Genomic DNA, 15,003 nt, shown 5'->3' on the forward strand with positions numbered 1-15,003 from the left:
TAAAAAATGAAAAGAGGGTATGCCCTAAAAGAAAAGTCAAAGGGCAAAAGAGTAAATTGGTCCAAAAAAAATAAAATAATAAAAGTGAACCCCAAACCAAAAGACCAGGAAAGTGGCCAGTCAAAATGCCACTGCTATCTTATTTGCAAGATCACAATGTGCAAATACTGTTGCTTATCACACTTGATGGATGGCCCAACAGTTCAATCTGGACCATGCCATGTTTAAATTTACTGTTGTAGAATAGAGAAAGAATATCTGTCCAAACAGTTCAAGCTTGGCAGATAAGTACACAGATAGAGAAAATAAGGAGCCCAACTGCTTAATCTGGGCCCTTGGAAGAGATAAGGGTAGATTTAGATAGGAGGACAGTCAAAAGAAAAGAGGAACTTCAGGGTTTGCAAGTTCAAATGCACCCAATCAAAAGGAAGAAAAAATGCTAGATGTAGGCTGGGTAAGCAGTTTGAGGTTGCAGAAACAAGGTTGTGATCTTTTTGCCTTATCAAGAAAGGACTCATCTCATCAATGATACAAGGACCATGGCAGTTGTTTGGTTGCATAGCAATGGAAGCATGACTAATTCCCCCTTCATTCCCCCAGAAATCTTTTACTAACATCCCCTCAAGGACCTTGGGATCTGCCCAATAAGTCCTGTTTCACTTCTTTCTATGAGAAATGCTAAGTCAAACTTTGAGTTTACTTAACGAAAAGAAGCCATATTTCTTATGTAAACATCATCATTCCATACTCCTTAATTTTTCTTATGCCTATGTTTTCACTTTACAAACTTAGCATCTGTGCATGCAATTTCATTCCATAAAGCCATATTAACATTTAACTCTATTATGTAGCTCCCTAAATCATTTTCCCCACCCCTATTCTTACAAAAACTATATAAAAACCCAAAAAGTACTAAATACCCTTTCCCTTGGCAAATATAGCCATACAATATAGTTTTCGGGAAATATTAAGTCCATCCAGGACTTTATATTAACCCTTCCGCGTATAAACCTCGGGATTTATTTTAACCTCAGGTTAAATAAATAACCACTCGAAACCCTCCCACCATACCACGCATTCAAACCTTGGTGCGCATATAAACCTTGGGATTAGTTTAATATTTGATTAAACCAATAACCATGCCCGCACTATATAAACCATATAAACCCACAATCCAAAGTTTTTTACCCCTGCGACATGTTATAATATTAAAATACGGGCGGGTCCCCGTGCCGTATCATACCAACACCTACGCATCCCATCAACCCTCCGATTCGGCCTTGCAGATCCGACGGCTCACGCTGATATCGGAGCCGCCCCGCTGTACGAGGGTTAGCTCCCGATAGAAAGCGGTTTTGCCGCCGTACGCGGGGACGCGTGGCCCGTTTCGATTGCATCGGGCCCGCGCTGACACAAACCGCTCCCGTACCATAAGCGGTCCGATGGAAACCACTTACCGCTTGTCCTCCCCACCGCGCACGTCATCCCCACGTCGGCTTCTGCGTCAGCGCCCGCGCTACTGTACAGTCCGTCGTGGCCACCCTGTCATCCATCCATGTCAGCCGCCACATTATCCGCTGTACCATGCTATAGGACAAGGTGACGTCATGCTGATGTCAGCACAAAAAGCGCCAAAAAGTCTGAAAAACCACAAATTTTCGTTAAAACTCACGAAAGTGATGTTTTTGTTTATTTTTTATACGACCAATGGTGAAAGTCTCTGCATGAAAAATACGTCCAATCTGCCGTTGACGTCCCAGTCTGCCACCCAGGCGTATTCAACCTGCAACCCGACCTCCTCGGCTCTACCTGCAACTCCATTCCACAGCAAAGTCTCGAATAAATAGGTATTTACCCGGGAACGCCCATAAACCCTGTTTTTCATAATTTCTCTACAAAAACCCATACTGACGAGCAAAACCTGCCAATTCTCTGACCCTCTGCAAATTGCCCATTAAAGCTCGAAATCCAGCTCCTGTTCGCCTGCAAAACCACCAAAAAACCTGTGAAATCCCTGCTCTCTCCACGATTTTCAAGCTTCCTCATTGAAGAATCCTGCAGACTCTGTACTCCCGGTGAGTCCCACTCAGCAAGGACACCTTCGCACAGAACTCAAACTGCAAATTTCATGCTAGAAAGCCCTCTATCAGGACTTTGTTTTCCTGTTAAAATATAGACCAAATCCAACTATAATCCCAGTAAATCATGGAGGCTCCAGTGGCCCTGAATATTGCACCATTAAATGCACCTCATAAAGAGTTAGAGTGGATACCTCTGGCAGACAGAGACTATCAAATTGATGATATGGAGGGAGACAAGCCTCACCTTCAGGCTTTCTGTGAAATAAGGAATAACTTCATAAACAAAGCTGACCTGTTAGGAATATGGGAATCCAACATGCCTATATATTACCTGCCCTCAGTGAATGTCTTCCCTGACCTCATCCATCAATGTTGTGCTAATTATGAGCCTTCTCAAAGGGCAGTGATGGACCCTGCTGGAAATGTCCTCTTTTACATTACCCCTCAGTCCATAAATGAGATGCTGCAATTCAAGCCAACTCAGCCTTTGGTCCCCCTTTCCATGAGACAATTGCTGGATCAAGCCTCAAAGTTTCCCTCTGCAGAAGTTGACCGAATTGCCAAGCTGTTTATGCCACCAGAGTGTTACTCTAGATTCACAATCCCCTATCACCATGCTTGGTTTACTGAGGATGGAAAAATGCTCATAGATATGATCTCCTACATCCTGGGATTCAGAACAAGTGAAATTGTGGATGAGACTGTCTTTGCTTTGATGTCCATGTTTACTCCAGGACAACCCCCTACTATCAAGTATGACTATGCCACCTTCATAGCCAACAAGATTCATGAGCAGTTCATGAACTTAGAGAGGGAAAGGGTGTTCAAATATACTTCATATATATATCATTTGCTGTTGTACTATCAATCAGATAGTTTCCCGGTTTTCCTTAAAAAATTGGATGCTAGGGGGGAGCGAAGGTCTGTAATATTTTGGTCCTTAGTGTTCCATCATGTTAATTACTCCCCATACACATACTATGAATTTGTTGACCTTTTTGTCTATCCAGCCACTTGCTTATTGTCAACAGATCCTCCTCCCAGGCTCACTGCTGAAATGCAGAGAATCCTACATCTCTCAAAGGGATACAACATTGGTGACTGGTACTACTACCAAAACCATACTGTAATAAGGATCTATGGCTGTGAATTAGCCCCTTACAGACTACCAAAATATGTCCCCATGAGACTCTTTGCCTTGGAGTACTATCGACAGTTCAACAGTGCAGATTTAACTCACTTCTATGGTGCTAGGAAAAAGGCACAGCTTAAAATAAGACATCAATTGGGCCCCTTTATCTTTAATAAAAGGGAAGAAGCATGGAAGGATGCTAACACTATTCTGAGAGACAAACTTAAGCTCACACTAAGTTTCCATTGGGCACCATATGACCCGGAACATTTCATAAGCTTTAGAAGAGTTAAAAACAAGCTCACAGGGTATGTGCACCAAAGAATCCCTGAAATTGAACAATATGCCAATCAACAAGAATGGGTAGAGGGCACACTAGTGGAAGAGCTTACTGAAGAAGAGATAACAGAAAAAGCAATCAAAAACCTTGAAAAATCAGTTGACCTGGAATCTTTTGGACAGGTGTTTTTCACAGGTCCTCGGCACCTTGGAGAAGGCACCTCATCTGCCACGGTTTCCCAACAACCTGCCCAAGAAAGTGCTCAACCAGCAGAGACATCTAAAGGAAAAGAGGTGCAGCATTCAGAGCAGCAGGTACAGCATTCCGAGCAGCAAGAAACAATGGCAGATCGGCCAGTTTCAACAGATGAACAAAGTCAAGGGCAAGACCCTTCAACTCAAGCAAAGGTGACTGAAATTCCTGTGTTACAGACTCCTCTTAATGAGGAAAGGGCCAAGAAAAGGGATAGACAAGAAGAGACTCCCACAGGGGCATCTACAGATTAGCAAGGAGAAAAAAGACAAAGATTAAATCCTTATTCAAAAGAAGAAATGCCAGAGGGGCCAACTGAACAGCAAGTTCCCCCAAGTATGGAGACATCAGCTAGCTCCTTTCAGCCAGAGCAAGAAAGACAACAAGGTGTGGAGGTTACATCCACCAGGCAACAGAGCAGACAGGGCTCTGACATCAAGAAGTCATTCACTGATATCAAGGCCAGAAATGAGCCAGTAAGGTTCCAGCTCTACAACCAGTTGCTGAGAATGGCTCCCACTAATCAACAAAGGCTAATGGCAGCCTATGATATCTAGGAAGGGAAAATGACCCTCAATCATTTCAGACCTACAACGCAACAACCATAATCAGCTGCTAACTATATTAGAACCAATCTGGAAGTTCTCTCCAAGGAAATCCATCCAATGGACCAGATTGAATTGCACAAACAAATCGGCGAAATGGTATATTCTACCTTGGCAGAGAAAACATTATTGGCTCATAGATTGCAGAACTCATTGCACAATACTTCTGCCCAACTGGAATTAGAGAAGGCCTCCTCAATGGCTAAGGATAATAGAATCAAATCATTGGAGGAGATTATTATAGAGTTGGGACATGATCCCAAGGATCCTAAGGGCATTCAGACCTTGATAAAAAAGAAAGAGGAAGACATAGCAGCCCTCAAAAGACAACTTAGGCTGCCAGCTACAATACATCCTCAAACTACAGAGGTGGCACAAAAAAAATAAGAGGAGGATGTGGTTACTTTGTTCATGAGGATGCATAAAAGACTGATAGAAACAGAGAGTGCCTTGGAGGCATCACTACAAGGGAGACAGGGAGAGTTGGCCTCTCAGCCAGCACAAACAACTATAACTATTGAGACTGCACCTCCTACGGTCACCACAACAGTCCCTCCTGCTGATCCAACATCAATAGCAGGTACCTCAACTTCAGCACCAGTTTCGGCAACAACTACAGCAGCAGCAGAGCAAGAGGCCAGTTTGAGTATGGAGGAAATGATGAAAGAAATAAAGGCTCTGGAAGTACAGATGGCGGATTTGAAAGAGGCCAAAATTGAGGTAAGATATGATAAATCAAAGATGGATGTAGCTGAGAAGACAAGGGAAGTAAAAACCCTAGAGAAAAGGATAAAAGAGCTGGAAAAGGAGCTTACTCTTGATAAGACTCTAGCTGAAGTCAAGAAAATTTTGTGGGCTAAAATTGGCCAATCCATTACTGACCAATGGCAATCCATTGAAACTATACATGAGCAAATGGAATTGATAGGTTTAGCTCAATTTGAAAATAAAAAGGCTAGAGCATCTTTAGGAAATATGCCTGAGCAAGCCAATAGAATGATCCAATTTCTCAACACTCATACCAAAGAGCAGTTGGCAGCAATAGGTATCAGGAACAGGACAGATACCATCTTACTAGTAAAAAGGGTGCTGACCCTAAGGAATTTTGTGCAAACTCTGGAAAGAAAATGCCAAGAAATGAAACCAGAGGTAAATGAATTTAGAATAAAGTTTGTAGCATTACAGAGCAGAGGGCTACCCAGTTTATTAACCAGCGCTGGAAGACTGCTGTCACATGAGAAATATGCCAACAGGGTAAACAACTATGCCTCCAATCAAATTACAGCATCCTCAAGCACCTCAGAAGAAACAGGGCCTCCCTTTGGACAGAGTCTTTATGACAAACTAGAAAATCTGTTCTACATTAAACATGAGATAAACCATCTTTTTGAAGTCCAACCCAACTTTTATAGATACACTGAAGCTGATGAAACACTGATAAAGATACAAAGACATCAGTTGCCTACAGAGGATTGGTGGAAAGGAATGATGGAGACATTGCTCAGGTAATTTTGTTTATTTTTCTTTTGATCAGCTACAGGTCAGCAAATACAGAGGCACGGTCCACCAGCCAAAGAATAAAAAACAGCATAAAGCAGAAATGGAATGGTGACTACAGCCCGTTAATGTAAAAAAATCAAGCACTGATGACAAGGCCAAGACAGCGACAAGCAACATAGCAACATCAAGGCAGCAACCGACAATATGCATAAGCAATGCCTAACCAACTACAAATACGCATAAATGCATGTATTTGAACATAATTGATCAGTTCTGGCAATCAACCTACAAGACTGATAAATGCAATCAAAATATTCAAAAGTAAACTAACATACAAGGATACAAGTAGGCGACATAAAAGCAACATGTAAGTGACATGTAACCATATGTAACCTGTCACATGCTCATGACAAATACTCTTCATGAAATCAACATCAAATTCTCTATGATAACCATACTAAAACTCTAATACATCATCAATCGAATGCAACAAGTATATAAGTGTAAGAGACACACATGCGACTGACATGCATGCATGACTAACACATTCAACCCATCTAGTCTGAGAGTTAAAGATATGTACAACTTTCTTATATGTGCATATATTCCATATATGCACATCTTGCATCTACCGCATATGCACAACTTCCATAAATGGAAATTGCGCATATACAGAAATTGTACATATACGGAGATATGCGCATATCTTCCGTATATGTGAAACATCTCTATATGCACATATCTTTCAGGTATATGTGCAACTTCTGTATATACGCATAACCTCCATGTATGTGCAACTTTAGTATATGTAACTTCCCTATATGTGCATCTAGATAGTTTTCATGTCTAGGCTATAAGTGTTTTTGTTTGGGATAATAAGATAATATATTAGCTATATGTTTGTATAAGGAATATAATGGTTGTATTTTTTCACGTTCTATTAAACTAGAATGAAGTATTCATTAAAAAAACAAATTAAAAAAAAAAAAAATTTAAAAAGTTATAGGGTCATTGAGACTCTTTTATAAATATTAAATCTCATATATGTAATTTTTGTTGATCATAGTAAAATTATAATTAGAAGGACAAAAACTATATGCTACTATGTATTTGTACACACATATATATTTCACTCATATTTTATTATTTTCCATTAAACAAAATGGTAATAAACATTTTTTCAATTTCTATAGTAATATGTGGGCCATCAATATTTGTACATATACATTAAATTATATATGTCTCCATTTTATTGTATAAATAATATATACATTGTCATGAATAATTTGTAATTGGATATTTGTTACTTGTCCTTGAGTAAAATAATAAACTATTTAAAAAAATTCAAACTTAATTAAATAATGATATTTGATTGTCCAATAACAAGTCCTTTGAGACCATGAAAAATAGAATGACATACAAAGTTGTTTTGAATAATCTTTTCTTTTCTTTCCTTATTTGTCAGAGAATTTAAATTAATTATTTAATATATTTATAATTTAAATATATAAAATAAGAATAATAGTTATAAAATAGTTGGTTTTTATTTTAAAATTATATATCACAAATTTAAAAACTAATTTAATTATGTTAATTCAAAAATATTAAAAAATCTATATATTCATTAACACTAATAAAATTTTTCATTAAAAGTAAACTAACATTATAAATTAACAAATATATATTACAAATAAAAATAACACTAAATTTTGAATATATTATCAAAAATGTTTATTTTTTATGAATTTTTTTAAAAATATTTTAAACCAAATTTTGAATTTTGAAAACATTTTTAACCACACTTTGAATTTTTGAAATATTTTCTTTTAAAAAGTATTCATTAATGATTAAGTTATTAACATGAAAAAAACCACAATTACATTGTTAAATTAAAACATGTAAGCTATTTATAAAAATGCCATTAAATTTCTAATGTTTATTAGAAATGTTTGGTTTTTCAAAATTTTGAAAACATTTTTACTCAAACTTTAAATTATTGAAATATTTTATATGCAATATTTGTTTCAAAATATATAATTTTGATAATAAAAAAAAAGAAGTAATTTTTTTCTCAAAACTTAGGACTATGTAAGTTAAAAAGCTAATTAGAAGATTTTCAAAATATAAATAAAAATAAATTGAAAAAGACTCATCGGATAGATATATAATGTAGACCATTGAAATTTCAGTGGAAATTTCATTATGATAAAGTTTGATAGATATATAATGTAGACCATCGAATTTATTGTTAAAATACAGAAAATGTTTCATTGAACTAAAGATTGTTAATTGTCACATTTAAAAAATTACCACATACTGTTTTTGGAGAGGACAACCAAGGCCTTAACTTAGGGAAGAAAAGGAAAAAATTCCATATTTATAATCATTAACAGAGACAAAATTTGAGAGGAAAAGAAAGATAGAGTCGTTGTTAGTGAATCACCATTTGGGGCTCTCTTGTAAATAAAAAGCTATTGTTGAATGGCGTCGTTACATATTTGCAATAACATCCCCAATCCTCGAACAATGGAGAGACAATGCCAGATCCATATAACAGACTTGTTGAGGATGTCGTTAAACTCATTCGATGGTATTCCCATTCACCTTTGTTGGCTTTCATTGCTAGATTGCATCAGCAGGGCTTTAGAAAGGGATGTATGGATGCAGCCCAGAGGATGCGGCTCATTTGCCATTTCATAAATCAATATATTAAGCTCATGCTCAGCTATAACAAGGCACAAAATGTCACATGGGAAAGGAGAAACCTCCTGGCACATATCTAACAACAGATGATTGAATGGAAAGCTTTGAGCGTCTCTTGTCTCTGTCATGTAGTCGAAAACTCCCTTCAGCACACACAATGGGATCTGATTCTCCAATTTAATAATATAGTGCATGATACGCATGCAATAAGCCACACAAAAACCTTTGTTTTCGAGTCTAAGCTATGTATTGATATAGAAGAGGAGGATGCGAGGATCACTGATTGTAAAAGGAAGGATAAATTTACGAACCATCATTAGAGTGAAGTTTTGAGAATACTCACCGAAATTGTGAGAGCGAAATGAACTTGGCACAGGTTATGCGAGAATGTGGTCACGAACTTTATCTTGTACCTCTTCACCTGTGAAAGCTCCGCACAAGGAGAGTCAGTATCTTTCTCCATCTTCCAATGGTGGTAAGGCCCAAGGGAGATTAGCTATGGAATATAGGCTTCTGGTTTCATCGTTAGTAAATGAGTCATTGCGCGCTGGTTCACAACCATGTTTAGTCGAGGATCATCGATTCAATTTCAAATTCCAAACCAACAATGGCACGGATTCAAGCTCTGTGGGCGAGCCTTATGCAGTCTCCAAAGTATGCTAGCTGGCTGTCATCCTTGGCTTGCCTTCCATACCAGAACGACAGGCTTGAAGGAGTAACGAAGAGGCAACACATGGTGAGGTTTGTCAATGGAACCTGGTGAATCGCTGAAATCCATTTAACTGCATTGAAATAAATAAAATAGCGCGCTTCGAAATTCAAATTTGAATTCAAATCAAATGGGTAGATGAGTATTAATGTCGACGGACTGGATTACGTACTATCATGTATGCTATGTCCATGAAGCGCATTCTCGTCGGTATTGTATGGTCATGGAGTAGTCGCCAGAAATAATCGCATTATTTGTTGCCGAGAAACCGGGGAGATGGGAGTCCCCATATCGAGGCGGCCAAAACCCACTGTCAGGGTACTGTCTCTCGTACTCTTAAGCTGTAATAAATATCCTATAAGGGTGGAAATAAGGCTTGCCAACAGTAATGGCTCAAACAATTGATCTAGATACTCTACATCCAATCTCATTCTAAAATATTCCTAAAATATACAATCTTCAATTGTAAATTTCACCACCATACCCATTCAATTGTATATTTCACCACCATACCCATAAAATATTGACTCATCCGTAAGAGAAAGGAAAGAACAATAGAGAGTAAAGAATCCAATTATATTTTGGAAATACTAAAACATGTCTCGATATAAACAGGGCCATACTATTAAAAATAATATGTCTGCCAACTAAAAGTTGGGCATTAATATTTTATATGGAGTATGAACAAAACAAATTGTATATCAAAAAAATATATCTGCAGCCATAGCATCTATATGGTCCTATCACAAAAACACTTAACCCTAATCGTGCCCTAACAATCAATTCAATGCATCCTAAGTTGCGTGCAATCCTCACAGGTTCACCCGCACCTTGGAATTATTAACAGTCACTGTGGCCTTGGCATCGAGTTGGTCGACGGTAAGGTCCCATCACGCGCGAACTGTTATCTTCCATAACTTCAATTTCCGAAACTTTATCTTCACGAGAACATATACCTTCAATTTCAAGGGAATTCTCGCATGATTTATCTGCGCATTGAGCGTAGACGTCATGGCGTTGCTGAGCTTAGCACTGATCCCATTGAGTTCCATGTCCAATAAAGTGGTGTTCTTGTAGCCCTGGTAGAATACCGGCAGGGATCCTGTGCAGAGCTCCGAGCCTGAATACAAAACCGTGAGATGGATGTCGTCGAGATAATACATACTAATCCTCTTGTTTGGATTCCAGGCCTTTATTTTCACATCGAATTGACAATTTGTACTGAAACGACGGGATTGAAGGTGAAATTAGTAATATGGATGTTGTCGACAGAGTATTTGGGGATCTTAGGCCGGAAGACAAAGTACAGAACGCCACAGGCGACCATGACGATCACGACGAGTGATTAAAAAGCAAATGGTGCAGCACAAGCAGCAGAAACAGGAGCACCGATGCTTGGGAGGTAGTGACAAGTATTTGGGATGCTCTCTTCTGGAGATAACTTGGTCCTTTGGAACCTTAACTCTCATCCGCCTGTTTAAAGCAGGTGGAACAAGCGCGGGATCGACCCCTCCCTTCTCAGACGAAATATTGCTGGAATTGGGCACTAATGGAGCGCTCGGCTTCTCGTTTACATATTCTCCTGCATCCTTCTCGATATTTTCCATCATCGGATAGATTCTTTGGTGATCTGTCATCATGGCACCCAGCCCCGAGTTGCGGAAAAAGCGATATGAACCAACTTAGGCTGACCAGATTCAATCCTGGGACTCCCTGAAACTTAAAATGGACCGACTTAAGCCGATGAGACTCGATGCTGGGGCTCCCAAAACTTAAAATGAACTGACTTAGGCCGATGAGATTCGATCCTGGGCTCCCAGAAACTTAAAGACCTTCATGCAATGATGGGAATGAATTCTGAAGGCGTGGAGCATCCAAAAAATAGGCGTTAGTCTACGGAAACCAATATTTCTAATCTGCCTTTTGGAAGGTGAGGGAATGTAGCATAGGTCACCTGGTGGAAAAAATGAGTAACGAAGCTACCCGCAGTAGTGGAGAGGTTAGTATCATGTACCAGTTTCGAACCACGCTCATATTCATTGTTCTGTGGATGTGCTTCGGCAACAAGCGGGATGAGGAGAACTTGTTATCTATATAGGGCATCATGTCGGAGCTCTCCTCGATGAACTGACCTCTGGACGAAGTCTTACCAATTCCAGATTTCTTCTATCAACGATAATGGGCATGGTTCACATAGAGGTTTGGGTTTTTGAAGAAAATGAAGGCACGATTGGTTTTCTAGAGCGATTTCAAATTTGAATTTCATTCACCCGCGCACAATTTAAAAACTTGAATATACTGTCATGTATGCTCCATGCCATAACCTCCAAACACATGGCATACCCCATGGTACTGTCAATGCAATTTTTGTGATCCATCATGCGCATGGTGGATCATGTGGAATCAACAAAAGTCATGGAGGATGGATGTGAATACATACAGATACATCAACACATTTTCCTATTAATCGGAATCTGTTAGCCAGGGAAATGATGCACACGGGTTGACAGTAAAAGCCGATGTCAGAACCCATCTCCCAAGACTGTCCTTAGAGTCTCTTAATGGGTCTATAGGGGTGGAAATATTGGTTTCCCTCATTGTTAGTGTTTGGTTATCAGAAAGATCTATTATTTCTACGTTGTCATTTTCATGAAATTAATGATAAGTAGCATTTCCTTCGTTTTTAGCTAGTGCGAATACGTGCATTTCGGTTTTAGATAGTTCAAGATAACATGTAACAATTTTTACTGACTTTGTGAATGAATACACAATTTATTTTTTCTTTGTAAAAGGGTTAGAAGAAGATTGTTGTTTTCAGAACAAATTTTTAATAGTTTACAAAGAGTTTATAAGGCCAAAAACGAATACAACAATGTTTATGTACAACAAATTTACATGAAAACACTATAACTCAATAGCAAAAATTTGAACGAGGATATAAACCATTCTTTCAATCAAAATAAATCCCAAATAACTAATAAATGAAAACATATCATAATTAAAATTAGCAGCACCAGGGAACTCTTTAACATTTTTGAAGAAAAGAGGACCAATAAAAAGTAATCCACTGATTTGTATTCCCAAAAGACTGAGTTACATTCATTTGTTTTATATGCCATAGAATCAGAATCTGTATAATATGTAATTATATGTGTAGCACTAGGGGTGGGTGGTCTTGGAGGTTGATCCTCCACTGGTGGCTTTGGTGGTGAGAGAAGGTCTCATCTTTACAATCTCAGGGTCATCAACTCCAAGCCTTTTAGCCAATCGGCTTGCCTCAAAGAAACACCTCACAGAATCCTTGATGTATTTGTTACCCTCTCTCACATTCATTTTCTTCCCAATCTCCTCTGGATAACTCCTGAGAGTATAATCTCTGTTTAATTGAGCTACCTGCTGCAACAGTTCCTCCTGAAACTCTCTTAACTTCGCTTCCTCATTCACTCCGCTCTGCCTTATCTTTGGAGGGTCTGACAATGTCTCTGCAAGGCCATAAAAAACCAGATCGAAACTACTAATTTTGGGCAGAAGCCTAATTTTATCAACAATTAGTTATGGTCAGAAGAAGATTTGTTAGGTCCTAGAGTACTTGGGTAGTCTGTTCTTGGGCTGCTGCGCTTCTGTATGACAACTTCGAAAGTTCCAGCCCAGGCGTCTCACTTGCTCAGGAAATCAGACTGTAGATTGAATAACTTCTTGACTGTTGCAACAATGGATGAATGCTCAAATTGAGACGATGGATATGGTCCATTAGCCCCATGTACCACTGCAGCAACAATTTATTTAATATAATACTCAATGTTATGGAAAATAATCTAATTATGGATGAAGGGAAGAAGATAGCGCCAAGAGAGTCGAAACTTGTTCCTTTGTCAATCCATGGTGAAATCATGATAGTGGGGACTTGAACCCCTAACCTATCGAATTTGAAAAAGAAGGGGTTGGGGCTAATAATGTCGTCGGGGCTAGGCACGTCCTTCATAAGCAAGGGAACATGACTGAAGAATCCGTCGTGCTCGTCATAAGTTATAAGGAACAACGTCCCATTCCATTGAGGGTTGGATCTGAGCGTCTCGTACACCTCCTTCACAAATTTCTAGCCCTCGGCTACATCGCATGAAGGATGGTCGTCATTGGTAGGGAAGAGCTTGGTATCCATGTAGCGCTGCTCGACAACCACATAATTGGGCAAATTCCCATTCCTGGCATGGGCCCTGAATTGAGCCGAGTAGGAGTGGAAATCGCCAATATAGTTGAGTTTTTTTAGATTTCTATAGAACAGAGTGGCTGGGATGTTCTGGTAATAAATCCAGAATGACAAACTCGACTCGTCTATTGATTCAAAGATGGTTTTCTGCGGGTATCCGTTGGCCAACAGCTTGGGGATATTGCTGGTGGCTCCATGGGAAGTCGCAAAATGAACGTAGAGTCTGTTGGGTTGAGTCGAGGCCGGTACCGAAGAAAACCACCGATCGAATACTGCGAACTCACTTACCAGAGTGTTATATACGGGAACAACCTCGGGTCTGAAGCCATTCATGACAGTCTGAGACATGTTGGGACCCCCCAAGGAAGTCGCCTGCTGGGCGAATCCGTTCATGGGTGCAGGATTCGCGGAGGTGTTCTCGAAGCCAAAAATCTAGTCTCGTATGGCCTGAAACGAGTGCCCCGGATCCGGATCCACATACTCAGCCTCGTCTTTGAAGAAAAGACTTGCAGAATTAGGATCAGTGGTGGATATGGGATTCGACTCCTGGCTGGTAACCCCATCGATTCAACTGCTTCATCCTCGGCCAAATTCAAAATAATGTGGGCGGACATCGATTTGTGGATTCAGCCGCTTCATCCACGGCCAAATTCAAAATAATGTGGGCAGGCAAATTTCATAACTTGATGGGAAAATTCAAATCTTGGTAGTGGTTTAAATTAATTCAGTTCACATGTATCATGCGCATGGGGATGATGTATCTCGTATTGGCATAAGTCATGGATGGATGATTTACAAAGACATCAACCCAATCCCCTAAAAGTATTTGCCGGAGAAATTATCTCCACGAATTGACATTCAAAACTGATGTCAGAGTCCTTCTCCAAAAGCGTATTTAAGGCGCATTAATAAACCTATAGGGGTGGAAATAGGCGTTGCCCCTTTGGAGACGGGATCTTCTTAATCTTCACGATATTGTGAGTGTGCATCGCAACCGTTGAAATAACATCAGAGGCTCGTTCAATACAGGAAAGTTGTTGTAGATATGTTTGGTTATTATAAGAACGGCATTTCGGAGTCTAGCCTCCAACGGCTGCCGACCGTCGTAACCGGAAAGAAGGAGAAGAGCCGACTGTAGTGTGGGGAGGCGGAGGCGGGGAGGGCAAGTGCACGGTATGCCTCGAGCAATTGCGGTTTGGTGACACGTTCCGCGTGATCGCATTATGCAACAATACCTTCCATTTACTCTAGGTGGATGTGTGGCTCTTATAGCGTTCCCTCTTCCCCCCCTTAGCGCCACAGTGCCGCTTGTGAGAGCAAGGAGAAGCCTGAGTAGTAAGCTGAACCTCTTTTCCCATAGCACCACTTCTAGCTTCTCTTTCCAATTGGGATGGGTTTACCAAGTTATATTTTGTGTTAATTTGTGGGTTGTGAGTTTTATCTCATTGTTCTATGTTTTTAAAGGTACACCGTACCAATTATTAAGGTGATTTAGGGGTTGAGAGCAGCAGCTTATCCTAGATAGACTATCCCA

The 15,003-nt window shown here is 39.6% G+C and overlaps 2 pseudogenes; both read right to left on the bottom strand.

Moving 5' to 3' along the window:
- Positions 1-9,852: 9,852 nt before the first annotated feature.
- Positions 9,853-10,899, bottom strand: LOC149140090 (NDR1/HIN1-like protein 6; annotated as a pseudogene).
- Positions 10,900-12,421: 1,522 nt separating this feature from the next.
- LOC149140091 (non-specific phospholipase C2-like) lies at positions 12,422-14,691 on the bottom strand (annotated as a pseudogene).
- Between the last annotated feature and the right edge of the window lie 312 nt (positions 14,692-15,003).

The sequence above is a fragment of the Pinus tabuliformis genome, chromosome X (genome assembly GCF_031772625.1).
Source record: "Pinus tabuliformis cultivar Carrire ecotype Pingquan chromosome X, CPIR1, whole genome shotgun sequence".
In the NCBI taxonomy this organism is placed as follows: Eukaryota; Viridiplantae; Streptophyta; class Pinopsida; order Pinales; family Pinaceae; genus Pinus; species Pinus tabuliformis.